Below are 22,010 nucleotides of genomic sequence, written 5' to 3'. Positions count from 1 at the left end.
TTATTCGAAGGGGGTACGCTCAACCTTACAGAGACTGTGCAGCTCGCTAACTCCCGAGAAGTGGCCTCCCGCAATCGGGAGTCCTACACCTCCGACCACGCGGCACCCTCGTGGGCATCATGGGCCCCACCATCTTCCGACCCAGGTACACCACAAGCCTGCGCCACGCGGCAGCCATCAAACTCCGGAGGGCCCAAATGCTATTTTTGTGGCCAGAGCAAGCATCCCAGGCAGCGCTGCCCAGCGCGGAGTGCGACCTGCAACGGGTGTGGCAAGAAGGGCCACTTTGTCTCCGTTTGCCAGGCCCGATCGGCTGCTGCCGTTTCCAGGCCCAGCATCGCTACACCCCCCCACGTGCGATCCAGGGGCGCCGCCATCTTCCCCGCTGCCCGCCACATGAGGCCCATGGGTGCTGCCATCTTGGATGTCGTCCGCCATGGGCACCGCCATCTTGGACTGCGCCTCCGGACCTCCGCTCGCCTGGCCGTTCGCGGGCCGCCGATACCTCTGTCACCGCCGATCAGCCCAACAACTCCCAACATCTTCCGCAGTTCGCCTCCATCACCCTGGATCAGTCTCGGCCCTGCAACCTCGTGAACGCTACGACGACGGTGAAGATCAATGGGCACGAGACGACCTGCCTCTTCGACTCCGGGAGCACAGAGAGTTTCATCCACCCTGCTACGGTAAGGCGCTGCTCCCTCCCGGTACTCCCCGTCGCCGAGAAAATCTCCCTGGCCTCCGGATCCCATTCCGTGCAAATCCGGGGGTACTGCGTCGCGACCCTCACCGTACAGGGCATAGAGTACAGCAAATTCAGACTCTACGTCCTCCCCATCTCTGCGCTGCCCTGTTACTAGGTCTCGATTTTCAGTGCTACCTCCAAAGCCTTACTCCAAAATTCGGTGGACCCCTGCCCCTCCTCACCGTCTGTGGCCTCACAACCCTTAAGGTTGATCCGCCCTCACTTTTCGCAAACCTCACCCGTTATCCCATCACCACGCGGAGCAAATGGTACAGTGCACAGGACAGGACCTTTATCAGGTCGGACGTCCAACGACTTCTGCGGGAGGGGGTCATTGAGGCCAGTAACATCCCCTGGAGAGTTCAAGTGGTGGTAGTTAAGACTGGGGAGAAACACCAGATGGTCATTGACGACAGTCAGACCATCAACTGGTACACGCAGCTCGATGCGTACCCCCCTCCCACGCATATCTGACATGGTCAATCAGATTGCGCAGTATCGAGTCTTCTCCACAGTTGACTTGAAGTCCGCCTACCACAAGCTCCCCATCCGCCCGGCGGACCGCCAATACACTGCGTTCGAAGCAGATGGCCGCCTCTATCACTTCCTTAGAGTTCCCTTCGGCGTCACCAATGGGTTCTCGGTCTTCCAGCGAGAGATGGACCGAATGGTTGACCAATACGGGCTGTGGGTCACGTTCCCGTACCTAGATAACGTCACCATCTGCGGCCACGACCAAGAGGACCACAGCGCGAATCTCCAGAGTTCCTCCATACCGCCAAACTCCTTAACCTCACCTACAATAAGGAGAAATGCGTTTTCCGCACCACCCGCTTTCGCAATTCATGGCTACATTGTGGAAAATGGAGTCCTAGGGCCTGACCCTGTCTGCATGCGCCCTCTCCTGGAACTCCCCTCTCCCCCATTGCCCCAAGGCCCTGAAGCGATACCTGGGGTTCTTCTCATATTACGCCCAGTAGGTCCCTAATTATGCGGACAAGGCCCACCCACTCATCAAGTCCACAGTTTTTCCCTTGACGGCTGAGGCCCGCCGGGCCTTCAACCACATCAAGGAGGACATCGCCAAAGCCACGATGCACACGGCCGACGAGACCCTCCCCTTTCAGGTGGAGAGCGATGCATCGGACGTGGCTCTGGCCGCCACCAACCAGGTGGGCAGACCCGTGGCTTTCGTTTCCCGCCCCCTCCATGCCTCCGAAATTCGACACGCTTCTGTCGAAAACGAGGCCCAAGCCATTGTGGAAGCTGTGCGACATTGGCGGCATTACCTGGCCGGCAGGAGATTCACTCCCCTCACTGACCAACGGTCGGTTGCCTTCATGTTTAGCAATACACAGCGGGGCAAGATCAAGAACGACAAGATCTTGAGGTGGAGGATCGAGCGTTCCACCGATAACTACAAGATCTTGTATCGCCCGGGGAAGCTCAATGAGACCCCAGATGCCCTATCCCGCCGTACATGTGCCAGAGCACACGTGGACCGACTCCGGGCTCTCCACAATGACCTCTGCCACCCGGGGGTCACCTGGTTCTTCCATTTTATCAAGGCCCGCAACCTGCCCTACTCCATCGAGGAGGTCAGGACCGTGACCAGGGACTGCCAAGTCTGCGCCGAGTGCAAACTGCACTTCTACCAGACAGAGCGCATCTGGTGAAGGTCTCCCGCCCCTTTGAGCGCCTCAGCATGGACTTCAAAGGGCCCTTCCCCTCCACTGACCGCAACGTGTACTTTCTTAACATCATTGATGAGAGCTCCCGTTTCCCATTCGTCATCCCATGCCCCGACATGACGTTTGCCACAGTCGTCAAGGCCCCACACAGCATCTTCACCTTGTTCGGTTTCTCCACCTACATCCATAGCGATCGTGGATCCTCCTTTATGAGTGATGAGCTGCGTCAGTTCCTGCTCAGCAAGGGCATCGCCTCGAGCAGGACGACCAGCTACAACCCCCGGGGAAACGGGCATGTAGAGAGGGAGAACGCAACGGTCTGGAAGGCCGTCCTGCTGGCCCTTCAGTCTAGGAATCTCCTGTCTCCCACTGGCAGGAGGTCCTCCCCGATGCGCTCCACTCCATCCGGTCGCTCCTGTGCACTGCTACTAATGAGACCCCTCACAAACGTGTGTATGCCTTCCCTAGGAAGTCCACCTCCGGGGTTTTGCTCCCAACCTGTCTGACAGTTCCTGGGCCCGTCCTCCTCCGGAAGCATGCGAGAAGTCATAAATCGGATCCCCTTGTTGAAAAAGTCCTCCTCCATGCAAATCCACAATACGCCTATGTGGCACACCATGACGGGCGACAGGACACAGTCTCCCTGCGGGACCTGGCACCCGCTGGGTCTCCACCCACAACCACCACCACCCCAACCTGGCACCGTCCCCTCCTCCTCCGGTTGCCTCCCCCGCCCCTGCGCCGTTCACCCTCCCACCAGCGACCCTCACCGTAGCACCCACCCCAGCAGCATCCGTCCCCTCACCGGATCCACTACTGGGTGAAGAAGGAGAGGACAACACGCTCCCAGACTCGCAGGTATCCACATCTGCGCCCACACCACAACCGGGACCGAGGCGATCGCGGCGGAGGGTCACGGCCCCCGACAGACTCAATCTGTAACGTTTTTTCACCCTTGCTGGACTTGTTTTAAACAGGGGGTGATTGTGGTAAACACCACTGGTCACACAGTATGTGTATTACGATTCTTCCACTGTACTACAGTTAACACAGTAAATCCCAGCCTGCTGGCTCCTCCCAGCAGACGCTGTATAAAAGTGTAAGCTCTCCTGCGCTGCTTCCATTCTGGTTCCAGCTGCAGGAGGCTCAACATCTCGTGCAATAAAGCCTCAATAGTTTCACCATTTTCGTCTCGTGGTCATTGATGGTACATCATATATATAATTACACAGAATCTACAACACAGAAACAGGCCGTTGGCCCCTCAGCCGGTGTTTATGTTCCACGTGAGCTTCCTCCCATCTTACTCTCTGAAGTAAGTGTGGTAATACCAGGTGTTGCAGTACCTGAGAGGTGGATGCCCATTGGCCAGACCTAGGAGTCTACCATTGGCCAACGTACGTAGCTCCACCCTGAGAGGGACCCATGCCGTCCCAGCAGCCTTCACTTTCTGTATCGGAGCTGCTGGGTACAGTTCTAGCTGATTAAAGCCGATTAGTATGACTCTCCTTGTCTCACGAGTAATTGATTGTGCATCAGTAAGTTTGAATAATTGTCACTGATAGGACACATTGCAGTTAACAGTACACCAATAGTTGAGGTGAATATTTTTTTTAATGAATTTAATGTATCCATTCTCTTTTTTTCCAATTACGGGGCAATTGAGCATGGCCAATCCACCTAGACTGCACATCTTTGGGTTGTTGGGGTGAGGCCCATGCAGACATGGGGAGAATGTGCAAACTCCACACAGACTGTGACCTTGGGCCGGGATCGAACCCGGGTCCTCAATACCGTGATGCAGCAGTGCTAACCACTGTGCCACCATGCCGCCTGAGGAGATGAATATTTAATCCTGTGGATTCTTTTTTTTGGAAATGTTTTTATTGGCACAGTGTGTTTTTATTGGCACTGACCGTGTGGAGTTTGCACATTCTCCCTGTGTCTGCGTGGGTTTTGCCCCCACAACCCAAAGATGTGCAGGCTAGGTGGATTGTCCACGCTAAATTGCCCCTTAATTGGAAAAATTGAACTGGGCACTCTAAATTTTTTTTTTTTTTTTAATTTGAACTTAACAATTTCAGCACAAAACCTACAAAAACACAGAATAACAATTAGATAATAAGAGTCCCCTCCCCCACCCCCCTCTTCCCTTACAACAATAAAACTTAGTTATTTAGATTCAGCTCCCCCCCCCACCCAGCGACCCAACAGCCAACAGTGGCACTCGGCACATAATCGATCTTCAGACCATGAGGATCCACCTCCTTGCCACTAGTGAGGCAAAGTCTAGGACGCCTGTCCTGCCCCTGTCCGGAGCAGTGGATTCTTTTTTTTTTCTTTGTATAAATTTAGAGTACAGAATTCATTTGTTCCAATTAAGGGGCAATTCAGCGTGGCCAATCCACCTACCCTGCACATCTTTGAGTTGTGGGAGTGAAACCCACGCAAACACGGGGAGAATGTGCAAACTCCACACGGACAGTGACCCAGAGCCGGAATTGAACCTGGGACCTTGGTGCCGTGAGGCAGCTGTGCTAACCACTGCGCCACCGTGCTGCTCTAGTGGATTATTTTTGAACATCAATGAAACTGTCCCAAATGGTGTGAGATTTACCAAGTGTTGCTACAGCATACTCCATTGCACTCCTTTTTAAAAATAAATTTACAGTATCCAATTAATTTTTTCCAATTAAGGGGCAATTTAGCGTGGCCAATCCACCTACCCTGCACATCTTTGGGTTGTGGGGGCGAAGCCCACATAACCATGGGAAGAATGTTAAACTCCACACGGAATGGGCAGCACGGTGGCGCAGTGGTTAGCACTGCTGCCTCAGGACACTGAGGACCCGGGTTCGATCCCGGATCTGGGCCACTGTCCGTGTGGAGTTTGCACATTCTCCCTGTGTCTGCGTGGGTTTCGCCCCCACAACCCAAAGTTATGCAGGGTAGGTGGATTGGCCATGCTAAATTGTCCCTTAATTGGAAAAATTGAACTGGGCACTCTAAATTTATTTTTAAAAAAGGAAAAAAAAAACTCCACACGGACAGTGACCCAGGGCCGGGACCGAACCTGGGACCTCAGCGCCGTGAGGCAGCTGTCCTAACCACTGCGCCACCGTACTGCCCTATTCCATTGCACTCCTGCCTCATAGATGGTGGGTAGGCTTTAAGAGGTCAGGGAGTAAGCTATTCATTGCACAGTAACCAGCCTTTTAACTAATCTTGTAGCCATGATGTAGATACAGCTAGTTCACTAGCTCACTCACTTAAGCTTCTCATCAATTAACCCCCCCACCCAAAGTTTGACATTGGGGTCTTGGCAATTATGTGACATTAATTTTTCTCTTTCGCTCACTCAGTCAACTGTAGCACTTTGAAATGCTTGTACTGGGTATGATCAGCTGAATAATCATGCCTTTGGGTCATCTCAGTTTATCTGGTTGACAAGCAAACTGGGATAAACCTGACGACTGAGGGGGTTATCCAAATGTGTAAAATCTACTGAAACATGGAAATGATGCAAGCAAAGTCCAGCTGAATTTGTTCACACTTTATTGTGTCTAAGTATGCTGGAGTGATTTAAGTATGATAACGGGCTGAGAGATTCCTCCTTTGTGTGACTGAGTACTGCAGTGGGCTTTGTTGTTCATACTCCAGTGAGTCGACGTCGCTCCTGGACATGTTTGAGCTCCGGCGCCAAGTGCAGCTGCAGCCCTGGGACGGAGCGGCGCTTTTAGTCTGGAGCCTCCTTTGCTGTTTCACTTGATCGACAACATAAACAACCATATCTTCCACTGCGGAGAGTTTACATTCCACCAGATGGAGTCTTCTTGCCAGCCTGTCTTGTGCAAACATTCCTCTGCGCAGACAGTGTATTTCTCTCACAGATGAAGGCTCAGCAGCTTTGTTGGAAGCAAGTCTTCTCTTACAGAAATCTGTACATTTATTATATAATAGCTGCAGAAATAAAAATGATTGAATGATATATATCTTTCCATAATAATTATCAGACTGGATACTATTTCTTTCACATTGCTCAGGGGAAGTCAAAGAACAAAGAACAAAGAAATGTACAGCACAGGAACAGGCCCTTCGGCCCTCCAAGCCCGTGCCGACCATGCTGCCCGACTAAGCTACAATCTTCTACACTTCCTGGGTCCGTATCCCTATATTCCCATCCTATTCATGTATTTGTCAAGATGCCCCTTAAATGTCACTATCATCCCTGCTTCCACCACCTCCTCCGGTAACGAGTTCCAGGCACCCACTACCCTCTGCGTAAAAAACTTGCCTCGTACATCTACTCTAAACCTTGCCCCTCTCACCTTAAACCTATGCCCCCTAGTAATTGACTCCTCTACCCCGGGGAAAAGCCTCTGACTATCCACTCTGTCTATGCCCCTCATAATTTTGTAGACCTCTATCAGGTCGCCCCTCAACCTCCTTCGTTCCAGTGAGAACAAACCGAGTTTATTCAACCGCTCCTCATAGCTAATGCCCTCCATACCAGGCAACATTCTGGTAAATCTCTTCTGCACCCTCTCTAAAGCCTCCACATCCTCCTGGTAGTGTTAACCCTGTGTTAAAGTAGTATTAAAGTCAACCTTTACCCAGTGTTGTATTTTTTCTCCTCATTGCTCTCATTATCCCAGATGCACCCATTCACTGCAGAACAAAATGTTACTGTTTTTATTGCCCCCTCCAATAACTGTGATGAGAACTTCCTGGATCTCTTCTCCCCAAAATGTTGGTGGTTTTTAGAAATGTTTTTCCAATTTCTCCCAGGAGATCTCAGGGTGGTACGGTGGTTAGCACTGCTGTCTCACAGCACCAGGGACCCGGGTTCAATTCTAGCCTTGGGTGACTGTGTGACATTTGCACTTTCTCCCCGTGTCTGCATGGGTTTCCTCTGGGTGCTCAGGTTTCTTCCCACAGTTCAAAGATGTTGTTAGGTGGATTGGCCATGGTAAATTGCCCCTTAGTGTCCAAAGATGTGCAGGTTATGTTACAGGGTTAAGGAGATAGGGTGGGGAAGTGGGCCTAGTTAGGGTGCTGTTTCAGAGTGCCGGTGCAGACTTGATGGGCCAAATGGCCTCCTTCTACACTGTAGGGATTTGATGATCTCATGGTTTCGGTTTGGAGTGGCTGATCTTCTCTCTCAGCTACATCTTCCCACACTATTGCCACATTCCTCGAATCCCTTAATGTCCAACAATCTATCCATCACTGACTTCAGTATACTCTGAGTGAATATCTAGAGTTCTGTGGGGTACAGGATTCAAAATTTATATTGTGTATATTTATATATCAATTTTATCCAAAGTCTATTGGGTATATTTAATAATTGTTTGGGCCAGGCTAGATGAACGCAAGGGCCTTTCTTTGCCATCATATGTTTGCAACAAGGATGACCAGGATCTACAAGGTCATCTAAGTGCGGATCCACAAGAGATGGGTGAGATCCCAAATAAATATTTCTCATCGGTATTTACTGTTGAGAAAGGCATGGATGTTAGGGAACTTGGGGAAATGAATAGTGATGTATTGAGTAGTGTAAATATTACAGAGAGCGCGGACGTGCCTGAGGAAGGATTGTTGAGGAAGAGGCGCAGCCTCCAGGCCGAATTCAACCTGGTGACCACCAGGAAGGCGGAGGTGCAGTGGAGGAAGGCCCAGGGGGCGATTTATGAGTATGGGGAAAAGGCAAGCCGGATGCTGGCGCATCAGCTTCGGAAGCGGGACGCAGCTAGGGCGATCGGGGGAGTGAAGGACAGGGGAGGGAGCGTGGTGCGGAGTGGGGTTGGCATCAATGGGGTCTTCAGGGACTTTTATGAGGAACTGTATCGGTCTGAGCCCCCACTGGAGGAGGGAGGGATGGGCCGCTTTCTGGGCCAATTGACATTTCCGAAGGTGGAGGAGGGACTGGTCGTGGGATTGGAGGCCCCAATTGGGCTGGAGGAGCTGACCAAAGGGATAGGGAGCATGCAGGCGGGGAGGCACCGGGGCCGGACGGTTTCCCGGTCTAATTCTATCAAAAATATATGGACCTGTTGGGCCTGTTGCTAGTTAGGACCTTTAATGAGGCAAGGGAGGGGGGGCTTTGCCCTCGACGATGTCCCGGGCACTGATCTCCTTGATCCTGAAGCGGGACAAGGATCCCCTGCAGTGTGGGTCTTACAGGCCGAATTCCTTGCTAAATGTAGATGCCAAGGTGCTGGCGAAGGTCTTAGCCACGAGGATTGAGGATTGTGTGCCGCAGATCATCCACAAAGACCAGACGGGGTTTGTGAAGGGGAGACAGTTGAACGCAAATGTGCGGAGGGTTCTGAACGTTATCATGATGCCGGCGAGGGAGGTGGAGGCGGAGATAGTGGTGGCGATGGACGCTGAGAAAGCCTTCGATAGGGTAGAGTGGGGGTACCTGTGGGAGGTGCTGAAGAGGTTTGGGTTTGGGGAGGGGTTTGTCAGGTGGGTCAGGCTGTTGTATGAAGTCCCGATGGCGAATGTGGCCACGAACAGGAGGAGGTCTGAGTACTTTCAGTTGCACCGAGGGACGAGACAGGGGTGTCCCCTGTCCCCCCTGCTCTTCGCACTGGCGATTGAACCCCTGGCTATGGCAGAGGGTGTCGAGGAACTGGAGGGGGTTGGTGCGGGTTGGGGAGGAGCATAGGGTGTCGCTCTATGCGGATGACTTGCTGTTATATGTGGCGGACCCGGTGGGGGGAATGCCGGAGGTAATGAGGATCCTCAGGGAATTCGGGGATTTCTCGGGGTACAAGCTCAACATCGGGAAGAGCGAGTTGTTCGTGGTTCACCCAGGGGACCAGGAGAGGGGGATTGACAAGCTCCCTTTAAAAAGGACGGACAGGAGCTTCAGGTATTTGGGGGTCCAGGTGGTCAGGAGCTGGGGGGCCCTGCATAGGCTTAATTTCACAAGGCTGGTGGAGCAAATGGAGGAGGAGTTCAAGAGGTGGGACGCGTTGCTGCTGTCCTTGGCAAGTAGGGTGCAGTCAATCAAAATGACGGTGCTCCCAAGGTTTTTGTTCCTGTTCCAGTGCCTCCCCGTGTTTGTCACGAAGGACTTTTTTAGGCGGGTCAACAGGAGCATAATGGGGTCTGTGTGGGCGCGAGGGACTCAGAGGGTGAGAAGGGTGTTCCTGGAGCAGAGTAGAGATAGGGGGGGGGGGCTGGCACTGCCCAACCTCTGCGGGTACTACTGGGCCGCCAATGCGGCGATGGTGCGCAAGTGGGTGATGGAGGGGGAGGGGGCTGCATGGAAGAGGCTGCAGGTGGCGTCCTGTGTGGGTAGAGTCTGGAGGCGCTGGCAACGGCACCGCTGCCGCTCCCTCCAAGGAGGTATATCACGAGCCCGGTAGTGGCGGCTGCCCTCAAACATTGGGGGCAGTGGAGGCGGCACAGGGGGGAAGTTGGGGCCTCGGTATGGACCCCAATACGGGGGAACCACCGGTTCATCTCAGCGAGGACAGATGGCGGGTTTTCAGGGTGGCACAGGGCAGGGATACGAAGGCTGGGAGCCCTGTTTGTGGACGGGAAGTTCGCGAGCCTGGGTGAGTTGGAGAAGTATGGGCTCCCCCGGGGAACACCTTCAGGTACTTACAGATAAGGGCGTTTGTCAGGCGGCAGGTGGTGGAATTCCCGCGGCTGCTGCCACGCACAGTACAGGACAGAGGGTGCTCTCGGGGGGGTGGGCGGGTGTGGGGAAGATCTCGGAAACTTACCAGGTGATGCAGGAGGTGGAGGAGGCCTCGGTGGTGGAGGTGGAAGGTAAGTGGGAGGAGGAGTTGGGAGAGGAGATCGAGGAAGGGACGTGGGCAGATGCCTTAGGGAGGGTGGACTCTTCATCTTCGTGCGCAAGGCTCAGCCTCATACAGTTTAAGGTGCTGCACAGGGCACACATGACCGGGACAAGGATGAGCCGGTTTTTTTGGGGTGAGGACAGGTGTGTTAGGTGCTCAGGGAGCCCAGCAAACCACACCCATATGTTCTGCGCATGTCCAGCGCTGGAGGAATTTTGGAAGGGCGTAGCGAGGACGGTGTCGAGGGTGGTAGGATCCAGGGTCAGACCGGGCTGGGGGCTCGCAATATTTGAGGTGGCAGAGGAGCCGGGAGTGCAGGAGGCGAACGAGGCCAGTATTCTGGCCTTTGCGTCTCTGGTAGCCCGGCGGAGGATTCTTCTTCAGTGGAAGGACGCGAGGCCCCCAAGTGTGGAATCCTGGATCAATGATATGGCGGGGTTTATTAAGTTGAAGAGGGTGAAATTCGCTTTGAGAGGGTCGGTACAAGGGTTCTTTAGGCGGTGGCAACCGTTCTTAGACTTCCTGGCAGAATAGTAGACATTGGTCAATGGCAGCAGCAACTCGGGGGGGGGGGGGGGGGGGGTACTTTATTTTTGTTTATTTACACTGGGGGATCTGAGGGGGTGTATTTATTTGCTATGTTGGCCTTGTGTTAAGTCGGGGTGTTAATTTATTATTTATGTACAGGGGGGAGGGGGGTATGGAGGGTTGTTTTTTGACTGTTTTGTATTTAACCCTGTTGGGTTCCTTTTTCATTTTGTTATTGATATTCTGTGAAAACCTTAATAAAAATTATTTTAAAAAAATATATATATATATATTACAGAGAGGGAGGTGCTGGAAGTCTTAAAGTGAATCAAGGTAGCTACATCTCCGGGACCTGATGAAATGTATCCCAGGACATTGTGGGAGGCTAGGGATGAAATTGCAGGTCCCTTAGCAGAGATATTTGAATCGTCGACAGCCACAGTGAGGTGGCTGAAAATTGGAGGGTAGTAAATGTTGTGCCTTTGTTTAAGAAGGACCACAGGGAAAAGACTGGGACTACTGACCGGTGAGCCTAGAATCTGTGTTGGGTGAGTTGTTAGAAGTTTTTCTGAGAGACAGGATCTACGGGTATTTAGAGAGGCAAGGACTGATTAGGGACAGTCAGCATGGTTTTGTGAGTGGAATCATGCCTCACGGATTTGACTGAGTTTTTTGAAGGGGTAACCAAGAAGGTAGATGAGGGCAGTGCAGTCGACGTTATCTACATGGAATTTAGCAAGGCCTTTGACAAGATACCTCATGGTAGGTTCTTGCATAAGGTTAAATCTCATGGTGAGATCCAGGGTAATATAGACAATTGGATATAAAATTGGCTTGACAACAGAAGACAAAGGGTGGTTGTAGAGGGTTGTTTTTCAAACTGGAGGCCTGTGGTCAGCGGTGTGCCTTTGGGATCAGTGCTGGGTCCACTGTTATTTGTTATTTATATTAATAATTTGGATGATAATTTAGGAGGCATGGCTAGTAAGTTTGCAGATGACACCAAGATTGGTGCCATAGTGGACAGTAAAGAAGGTTATCTAGGATTGCAACAGGATCTTGATCATTTGGGCCAGTGGGCCGATGACTGGCAGATGGAGTTTAACTCAGATAAATGTGAGGTGATGTATTTTGGTAGATCGAATGAGTGAAGGACCAACTCAGTTAATGGTAGGGTGTTGAGGAGTGTTATAGAACAAAGAGATCTAGGAGTACAGGTTCATAGCTCCTTGAAGGTGGAGTCACAGGTGGACAGAAGGGAGAAGAAGGCATTTGGCATGCATGGTTTTATTGGTCAGAACATTGAATACAGGAGTTGGGAAGTCTTGCTAAGTTGTGCAAGACATTGGTAAGACCAGATATGGAATATTGTGTACAGTTCTGGTCACCCTATTATAGAAAGGATATTATTAAACTAGAAAGAATGCAGAAAAGATTTACTAGATACTTCCAGGACTTGATGTTTTTAGTTACAAGGAGAGGCTGGATAGATTGGGACTTTTTTCCCTGGAGTGTAGGAGGCTTAGTGGTGATCTTATAGAGATCTATAAAATAATGAGGGGCATATATAAGGTAGAGGAGTCTAAAATTAGAGGGCATAGATTTAAGGTGAGGGTGGGGGGGGGGGGGGGAGGAGGGAGAGATACAAGAGGGTCAAGAGGGGTAATTGTTTCACACAGAGGGTGGTGAGTGTCTGGAACGAGCTGCCAAAGGCAGTAATAGAGGCGGGTACAATTTTATCTTTTAAAAAGCATTTAGACAGTTATATGGGTAAGATAGGTAAAGAGGGATATGGTCCAAATGTGGGCAAATTGGGACTAGCTTAGTAGTAAAAACTAGGCGGCATGGACAAGTTGGGCTGAAGGGCCTGTTTTCATGCTGTAAACCTCAGTGACTCTATGGGCTCGCTTTGCTTAAGGGATTCACAACCACTGCTGCAAGTGACTCTGGTACATCACCCCAGATGTGCAAAACAGAGGGTGCTAGCAACTCAAATGGGCATGGGAGCTTTTTGCACCCAAATGCAATGCCCTCCTCGGTCAGTAGTCTGCACACAAATACCTCTAGAAAGGGGACACTAGGTAGTAAAGAGGGGGAGGAAAACCCTGACTGATTAACGATCCCTAGCTCAGGGGTGTTGCTCGAGAACAACACCAGATTCCCACACTGGGCCTCTTACAGTAACTTCATTGAAGCCTACTTGTGACAAGAAGTGATTATTATTAATAGATGGATCATTACAATCTGCCCTATGTTTGGAAGGGAACATTGTTTAGGTTTTTTTTTCTTCCTTTCTTAAAATAAATTTAGAGTGCCCAATTCTTTTTTTTCCAATTAAGGGGCAATTTAGCATGGCCAATCCACCTACCCTGCACATCTTTGGGTTTGTGAGGGTGAGACCCACGCAGACACGGGGAGAATGTGCAAACTCCACACGGACAGTGAGAGTCTGGGGCCAGGATTGAACCCGGGTCTTCACGCCGTGACGCGGCAGGGCTAACCACTGTGCCACCGTGCTGACCCATGGGCTTTTTTACTTTCCTTATCACCATCCACCAATCCTTACTGGAAGAACAGGCCAGTGCTGAGCAAAAGGGGGATGAGTACATCTGTGAGATCCCTCGAGGTCGACATACATCATCAAACTTCACAGATGAGTAAAGGCCAGGGCAGCACGGTGGCGCAGTGGTTAGCACTGCTGCCTCACGGCGCCGAGGTCCCAGGTTCGATCCCGGCTCTGGGCCACTGTTTATGTGGAGTTTGCATATTCTCCCCATGTTTGTGTGGGTTTCGCCCCCACAACCCAAAGATGTGCAGGGTAGGTGGATTGGCCACGCTAAAATTGCATGTTAATTGGAAAAAATGAATTGGGTACACTAATTTAAAAAAAAAAGATGAGTAAAGGCTAAATCAAAATACTGAAGATGCTGAAAAGCCGAAAGAAAAACAGAAAATAAAATGCTGAAAATACCCAGCAGGTCCAGCAACATGTGTGGGGAGAGAAATAGAATTAACATTTCAGGTCTGTGACTTTTCAACAGAGTTAAAGCTTCTTCGGCAAAAAAACAAGAGGTTAACTTACCTGTGGATTTGAACCCAAACAATGAGCCATGTGATAAACTTACACAACTTCTTTACAGTACATCATAAATGGACAGCTTTCTTTAAAGTACCATTTTCCCCCACAATATGGCTTCCTCCATGTCACAAGCTTACCAGCTACATTGTGTCTTTGCTTGAATGTCGCCCTAGTCCATTATAGACTCCCACTTCCCTATTGTCAACATTCCTTCTTGTACCAAAGCAGTTTTTTTTTAAGTAAATGTCTGGACTGTATGAAAATAAAACTTGTAGAACTGCAGATAATAAAATAAAGTGATTTGGACTTGTGGATGTTCATTCACACACACAGGCTGCATATGCACAAGACAATGATTTATTTTGTGTGCTGTAATGATTAAAACAGCTCACACATTATAAACTAACACTTTTAAAAAATGTTACATTAAGTGGAAATGATAGTGGTAATGTAGTGGTGCAGGGGGAGACTGAGAATATTCCAGCTGTATAAATACGTAAAGCCAGCAACAGCAAGCTCACCTACTGAGACCTCAGTATAGGCCCACAGCCTGTCACAGTCCTGTTGGTTACAATGCGTCAATGCAGTTGTATTGAAACTGTACAGAAGCTGGCATGTGTGTGTCTCTCGCTCATCCCGACTTGCTCCCTTTTCCTCCAGTGATTCCTAATGGTCAGATCGGTGTTTATCAGTTTAGGCAAATTCCAGAGTTAAATTGAAGCACTACAAGGTGAAGGAGACTCAGTATTCCCTCCCCCACCCCTCCTGCCTCATGTCAGGGAGTCTGTTTGCTGGAGGATTTGTCAGTCTGTTGGTGCATTAAGCCGGTCCTGTCCACAAACCTCCTCTTTAAAACGCTCAAAGAGAGCATCATAATTGATCTTACTAGTTAAAAGAGTTTTTATTACCTCTGCTTTCATTCGATCTATAAGTCCCTGAAGCTAGAGACAGAAATACTTCAGCAGGTTCCCAGGGTCCAGGTATTTAATCAAATGGTGATTTTAACTCGTGTTGGAAAATCATTAAATGATTGTCAGAGGATGTGAATAAAATATTATCATTAATTTATTAGTGTGATAACAGTGATAATGTAACTAAACCTCCCGCAAAGCAATACTGAGCGAGAGTCTCCCATTAGCTTGGGAGTGCCATTTTGCAGTTAAGTGATATTTCTTTTCTGCCTGAATTTCTATTCTTTCCCCTCCCCCCACATTCCCAACTACTGCTGATGAAAGCGTTAACTCCTCCAGGGTAGAGTTTCCCAGGGCTGCCTGGATTCCAGCAACCTTCATTCCTGTGTGAAGTGCCAAGTTATTCATTGATGGGTCACATCACAGCTAAGCAAACCTCCGGCCTTTTCTGTTCTCTAGCCAGGGTAGGGGAGGAGGGATCAATGCTCATGGGTGTCTTAACTACTTCACCCACCCTGGTTTTGGAACTCTTAACTCTCTTGCCTAACAATAATATTATCAATCTCAATGTTGGTATTTTTAATTGAACCCCCCACCCCCCCCCACCCCCCCCCCAGCAGCTTTTTAGGGGAGCAAGTTTCAAATTTCCAATAACCTTTGTGTGATGAAGTGCTTCCTAATATATCACCCCTGAAAGATCCGACTCAAATTTTAAGTATATGCCTCATTGTTCTGTACTTACTTCTTAAGATTTAAATCCCTCAATGGCGTTGTATCTCTGTAAATATTTCCATGCCTCCAAGTCTCCAGTTTCTCTCACCATCCCCCACCCCGTCTCTTCAACCCTCCATACCCTTGACTTCTTGCCACTTCTGTATTAATACTAACCCCGTGCACCTCCCCTCCACCCCCACCCCACACCCTGCTACGCCATTGGCAACCCGGCCTTCTGCTATATGGATCCCACTCTCTGGAATTCCCCCTCCAAACCCTACTATCACCGCGTCCTTCTTTCTCTCCTTCAAATCCACCTCTTTAATTAAGCTTTGGATCACCCTTCCGAATATCTCCTTTTCTGGCTCACCATCTATTTTCCTTGTGCCCCTGCCAAGCACCTTGGGAGTGTTTTCCTCTTTTCAAGATGTTTCAAAAGTGGCTGGTGTTGTTATATCCGAAATGATGGCTGAGTTCGGAATGGGGATCAAGCTTTGCACAAAGAGATGTTAGCGTATTCCGAATTCAACCATTGCCACCAAGCCAGGGGACAGACCCGGATTCAGTGAGGAGTGCAGGAGAGCATGTCAGAAGCAGCATGAGACATAACTAAAAATGAGGCGTCAGGCTGGTGAAGCTGCAATACTTGCATGCCAAACAGCAGAGGCAGCATGCTAAACACAGAGCTATGTGATCCTACAACAAATGGATCAGATCAAAGTTCTGCAGTCCTGCCACATCCAGTCATGAATGGCGGTGGACCTAACTGGAAGAGTAGGCTCCACAAATATTCCCATCCTCAATAATTAGGGAAGTCCAAGGAATGATGGAAAAAGACAAGACTGAATCATTTGCAAACATTTTAGCCAGAAGTGCCAAATAGATGATTTTTTTCAGCACCTTTCTGAGGTCCTCAGATCACAGATGTTAGTCTTCAGGCAATTTGATGCAGTCCAGGTAACATCAAGAAACAGCTGCGTGTAAGTAAAAAGTAAAAGTCGCTATTGTCCCAGATGACCAGAGGCTGCTTTCCCCTTTGTGGTGATTTAACCCAATGGTCACCACACCTCAGGCTAGGGGCATGGGTGAGAAGGTGGGGCCTTCATGAATAACCCACGCACTGTTGGCCTCACTCTGCACCACGAACCAGCTGTCCAGCCAACTGAGGTAAACTGGCCCATGAGCTAAACCGAACCCCAGCTGAGTGTACTGTATACAGAAAATATTATGGGCCCTGATAATATCCTGGCTGTAGTGCTAAGGACTTGTGTTCCAGAATGTGCCACATCCCCTAGCCAAGCTGTTCCAATACAGCTACACCTCTGGCATCTACTGAACAATGTGGAAAATTGCACAGGTATGTTCTGTACACAAGAAACTGGACAATCCGATCTGGTCAATTACCACCCTGAAAGTCGGCTCTCGATAATCAATAAAGTGATGGAAAGTGTCATCCCGGCACTTACGCAGCAATAACCTGCTCATGGACGCTCAGTTTGGGTTCCTCCAGATTCACTCAGCTCCAGACCTCATTATGAATTTTTATTGTCACAAGTAGGCTTACATTCACACTGCAATGAAGTTACTGTGAAAATCCCCTAGCCTCCACACCACGGCGCCTGTTCAGGTAGACAGAGGGAGAATTAAGAATGTCCAATTCACCTAACAGCATGTCTTTCGGGACTTGTGGGAGGAAACCAGAGCACCCGGAGGAAACCCACGCAGACACAGGGAGAAACAGCCTTGATCCAAACATGGACAAAAGAGCTGAACTGAAGAGATGAGGTGACAGTGACTGCCCTTGACATCAAGACAGCATTTGACCCCAGAATGGCATCAAGGAGCCCTAGTTAAATTGAAGTTAATGGGAATCAGGAGGAAACTTTCCACTGGTTGAATAATAATCATCTTTATTTTTGTCACAAGTAGGCTGACATTAACACTGCAATGAAGTTACTGTGAAAATCCCCTAGTCTCCACACCACGGCGCCTGTTTGGGTACACTGAGGGAGAATTAAGAATGTCCAATTCACCTAATAGCATGTCTTTCAGGAATTGTGGGAGGAAACCGGAGCACCCGGAGGAAACCCACGCAGACAGGGGAGAACGTGCAGACTCCGCATAGACAGTGACCCAAGCAGGAAAGGAACCTGGGCTCTGTGAAGCAACAGTGCTAACCACAAGTCATACTTGGCACAACGGAAGATGGTTGTGGTTGTTGGAGGTCAATTATTTAAGCTCCAGGGCGTCACTATAGGTATCCTTTTAAAAAAATAAATTTAGACTACCCAATTCATTTTTCCAATTAAGGGGCAATTTAGTGTGGCCAATCAACCTACCCTGCACATCTTTTGGGTTGTGGGGTGAAACCGATGCAGACACGGGGAGAATGTGCAAACTCCATACGGACAGTGACCCAGGGCCGGGATCGAACCTGGGACCTCTGCAAACTGCAGATGTGAGTTAGCAGTGCTAACCACTGCGCCGTGTTGCCCTCACTGCAGGTATCCTAAGAGTCGTGATGAATGCAGTATTTTAGATATACCGGATTATAAACATTCGGCAATTTAAAGGTTAAGAGCCTGGGTTACAGTGTGTTTGACTGCAGTAGTCATGCTTTCAAAAGAACCTTGTTTTGTAAGACCAGAAAACATTTGGGAGTCAGACGTGTAGTCAGAGGCTACAATTTAGACCACTAGTAAAGTATTTTGCTCTCGCAGTAGGATAGTTAAAAGAAGATTAATAGTAGTGCAGACTTGTCGGAGGACAAGGAGGAAGCTGAAACAAACCAGTTGAAACATTTTTTTGAATACATCCAGTCAGAGTCTGCAGGGGTTCTAACATGAGCCAAATCTGTTCTGGAAAACAAATATTTCTCTATGTCATTGGGATGCAGGATGGATTTCTGTTTTTCCTTTCTTGTTGTTTCCTTTTTAAATTAAATTTAAAGTTCCCAATTTTTTTTTCTAATTAAGGGGCAATTAAGCATGGTCAATTCACCTACCCTGCACATCTTTGAATTGTGGGGGGTGGGACGCATGCAAACACATGGAGAATGTGCAAACTCCATACAGATATTGACCCGGGGCCGGGATCAGACTCGGGTCCTGAGCACTGTGAGGCAGCAGTGCTAACCACTGCGCCAGCATGCCGCCCCCCCCCCCTTTGTGTTGTTTAATTGACAATAGAGATAGTAATTAAGGGTATGGGGCAGGATTCTCCGAAATGGAGGCAGTGTTTGCGCCGTCGTGAACACCGTCGCGTTTAACGACGGCGTGAAACGGGCGCGGGCACTACCGATCGCTGCGCCAACCCATGTTTGCGCAGTGGCGCCACACCAACCTGCGCATGTGCAGTTGGGCCGCGCCAACCCACGAATGTGCGGGGGACTTCCTCAATGCGCCGGCACCGACGTAACAGTGCGTGGGGGTTCAGGGGCCGGCCGCATAATAAAATAGGGCCGGGGCTGGAGAGGCTGGCCCGCTGATTGGTGGACCCCCATCGCGGGCCAGACCCCATCGGAGGCACCCCCCCCCCAGTGAAGGAGCGCTTTTCCTCGCCCCATTGGCCGCCCCCCCCGACCCTGCGCGCAGAGTTCCTGCCGGCTGCGAGCAGATGTGAACGGCACCGCCGGGACTCTGCCACCACGCGGCCGCTCGGCCCATCAAGGCTGGAGAATCGGGGGCCCGGCCGCGAACGCGCCGGCGCAAATGGCTCCAATTATCCGCTCCTCGGAGAATCTCCTGCCGGCATCGGACCAGCATCGCGGGAAAAAATGGCGCGAATGGCGATTCGCCCATACAGCACGGCATGGGGGAATCCCGCCCATGGTGTTTACTTATTGAGCAGTATTGTTCAAGGGGTAATTGTAAGCTATTTTCAGGTGCGATGTCAAAGAGTTTAATATTGTGTTAATAATAAAGTTTTGATTTTTTAAAAAAAGTTTAGTTTAAAGTACCAAGGCAGCACGGTGGCATAGTGGTTAGCATGCTGCCTATGGTGCAGAGGACACAGGTTCGAATCCCTGAGTCACTGTCTGTGTGGAGTTTGCACATTCACCCTGTGTCTGAATAGCTCCCACCCCCACAACCCAAAGTTGTGCAGGGTAGGTGAATTGGCCACGTTAAATTGCCCCTTAATTGGAAAAAAAGAATTCGGTACTCTACATTTATTTAAAAAAAGTAAAGTACCAAATTCCTATTTCTTCGTGGAATCACTCCTGGAACGAAGTATTCTTTCCGCAGTCTTACAAAATTAACTAAAATATTGGGTTTTTGATACAGTAATGCTAGTCACTGTTGGGGTCTGGTCTGGAATCCTAATACCTAGGCCCAACCATCTTCAGTTGCCTCATCAATGATCTTTTCTCCATCATAACGTTAGAAGTAGGGATGTTCACTCAGGATTGCATCACCATTCAGATAAAATAAAGTCCGTGCTCGGGTTGCATAGTGGCGCAGTGGTTAGCATTGGTATCTCACAGTGCCGAGAACCCGGCTTCGATCCCGGCCCCGTGTCACTGTCTGTGTGGAGTTTGCACATTCTCCCAGTGTCTGTCTGGGTCTCACCCCCACAACCCAAAGCTGTGCAGGGTAGGTGGATTGGCCACACTAAATTGCCCCTTAATTGGGAAAAAATATAATTGGGTACTCTAAATTTATTTGTAATAAATAAATAAGGTCCCTGCCCATATGAAGCAAGATCTGGACAAGACAGGTCTTGGGCTGCAAATGACCATCACCCCTTAACATTCAATGGTATTACCTTTGCTGAATCCCCAATCATTAGCATCCCAAGGTCATCATTAATCAGAACCTTAAGGGGCAAGTTTGGCTTGGCCAATCCACCTACCCCACACATCTTTGGTTTGTTGGGGTGAGGCCCACACAGACATGGCGAGAATGTGAAAACTCCACAGGGACAGTGGCCCGGGCCAGGATCAAACCCGGGTCCTCAGCGCTGTGAGGCAGCAGTGCTAACCACTGCACCACGCTCCCGTCCTGCCAATGACCAGAAGCCTAACTGGACCATCCAGATTAAAACTGTGACACCAAGCCAAGAGCAGGTCAGATGTTGGGAGTTCTCTGATTGTCATGTGAGAGTACCTTTAATAAATGGGTGTTTATCACTGCAGTGATGTCAGAGAGTGAGTGGAGCTTGGCTGTCTGTCAGCTTTTTACTTTCGTTTTAGGCTGTTGGCTGCAGGGTGTGTTTTAGTTCCGTTTTCAGAGCTGGATAGCTACAGTCACAGCCAGAAGGGGTATTAGTCTCTCTCTCTGTAATCTAAAAAATGTAAATCGATCCTTTGGTGATTTAAAACTAATAACTGCTCTCAGTAGTGACTTTAACCTGATGTGCTTCTGTTTAAAGATATTTTTAAAATCTTATGGATGTTAAAAGGACAGCTTAAGGATTACTTAGTGTTGTATTCTTTGGGGGTTGTATTTGAATTAATGGTTGCAAAGATGTTCACTGTATGTTTTAAAAAGATTAACTTGAATTCATAGAATAAAAATAGTTTTGCTTTAAAAAATACTTTTCCATTTCTGCTGTACCACACCTGTAGAGTGGCCGTGTGCTCCCCATACCACAATTGATTAAAAGTTGTGGGTCAGGTGAACTCCATGATACACTTTGGGCTTCTCTAAACCCTGGCCCATAACATGATGAATAACTAATCTCTTGACGCCCAAAAGCTTGCTCACTAGCTGCATGGCTCAAGTCCGGAATGTGATGGAATACTCACCACCTATCTGGATCATTGCAGCTCCAATAATGCTCAGTGGCATTCAGGACAAAAAGGTCCACTTGATCAACACCCCATCTATCATCTTAAACATTAATTTCCTCCATCAGTTGTTGCAGTGTCTACCATTTCCAAGATGCATTTCAGCAACTCACCAAGGCTCCTTCAACAGCACCTTTCAAACCTGTTACCGTTACCACCCTGAAGGACAAGGGCAGCAGATGCATGCGAACATCATCCTGCAAGTTCCCCTCCATTCTGGCTTGGCACTATGTCATTATTTTCTCATTGTCGCTGGATCAAAATCCTGGAATTCCCTTCCTAACAGCACTATGGGTGTATCTACACCATAGGGACTGCAACGGTTCAAGAAGATGGCTCAACACCAATTTCTTATGGGCATTAAATCCTGGCTTAGCCAGCGACGCCCACACCCCATGAATGAATAATAAAAACTAACCTTCAATACAGAATGAATACAGTTTCTCTTGAGAATAAAGAGGATGATGGAGATCTGAATTATGAAGCAGGCAATCAGCAAGGCCGTTCCTGGGAAATTGTTACCAACCTCAAAATACAGTTTGTTTGCCAAGCGTGTATGGGAGGAAGGTGGAGACGTATTGCAGCTGGTGCTCATGAAGTCATTTGGGATATTTTCCATGCGAATTCGAGACCAGGTTGTGGAATCAGTGGCCTTGCATTGATTAGGATTAGATGTACACTTGGAATCAAATAAATCGGAGGCTAATCTAGCCATTTGAACCAAAAAGAAATGA

The 22,010-nt window shown here is 49.2% G+C and overlaps 1 long non-coding RNA gene across 1 annotated transcript; it reads right to left on the bottom strand.

Moving 5' to 3' along the window:
* Positions 1-5,974: 5,974 nt before the first annotated feature.
* LOC140413397 (uncharacterized) lies at positions 5,975-22,005 on the bottom strand. The gene is made up of 2 exons (XR_011942572.1): positions 21,695-22,005; positions 5,975-6,396 (listed from the first exon to the last, which is right to left on the bottom strand). It is a non-coding gene; the product is annotated as an uncharacterized lncRNA (long non-coding RNA).
* Positions 22,006-22,010: the final 5 nt, after the last annotated feature.

This window comes from Scyliorhinus torazame, chromosome 1, assembly GCF_047496885.1.
Source record: "Scyliorhinus torazame isolate Kashiwa2021f chromosome 1, sScyTor2.1, whole genome shotgun sequence".
Classification (NCBI taxonomy): Eukaryota; Metazoa; Chordata; class Chondrichthyes; order Carcharhiniformes; family Scyliorhinidae; genus Scyliorhinus; species Scyliorhinus torazame.
Note: the sequence above shows the minus strand (reverse complement) of the source record. Positions and strands in the feature narration are given on the sequence as shown.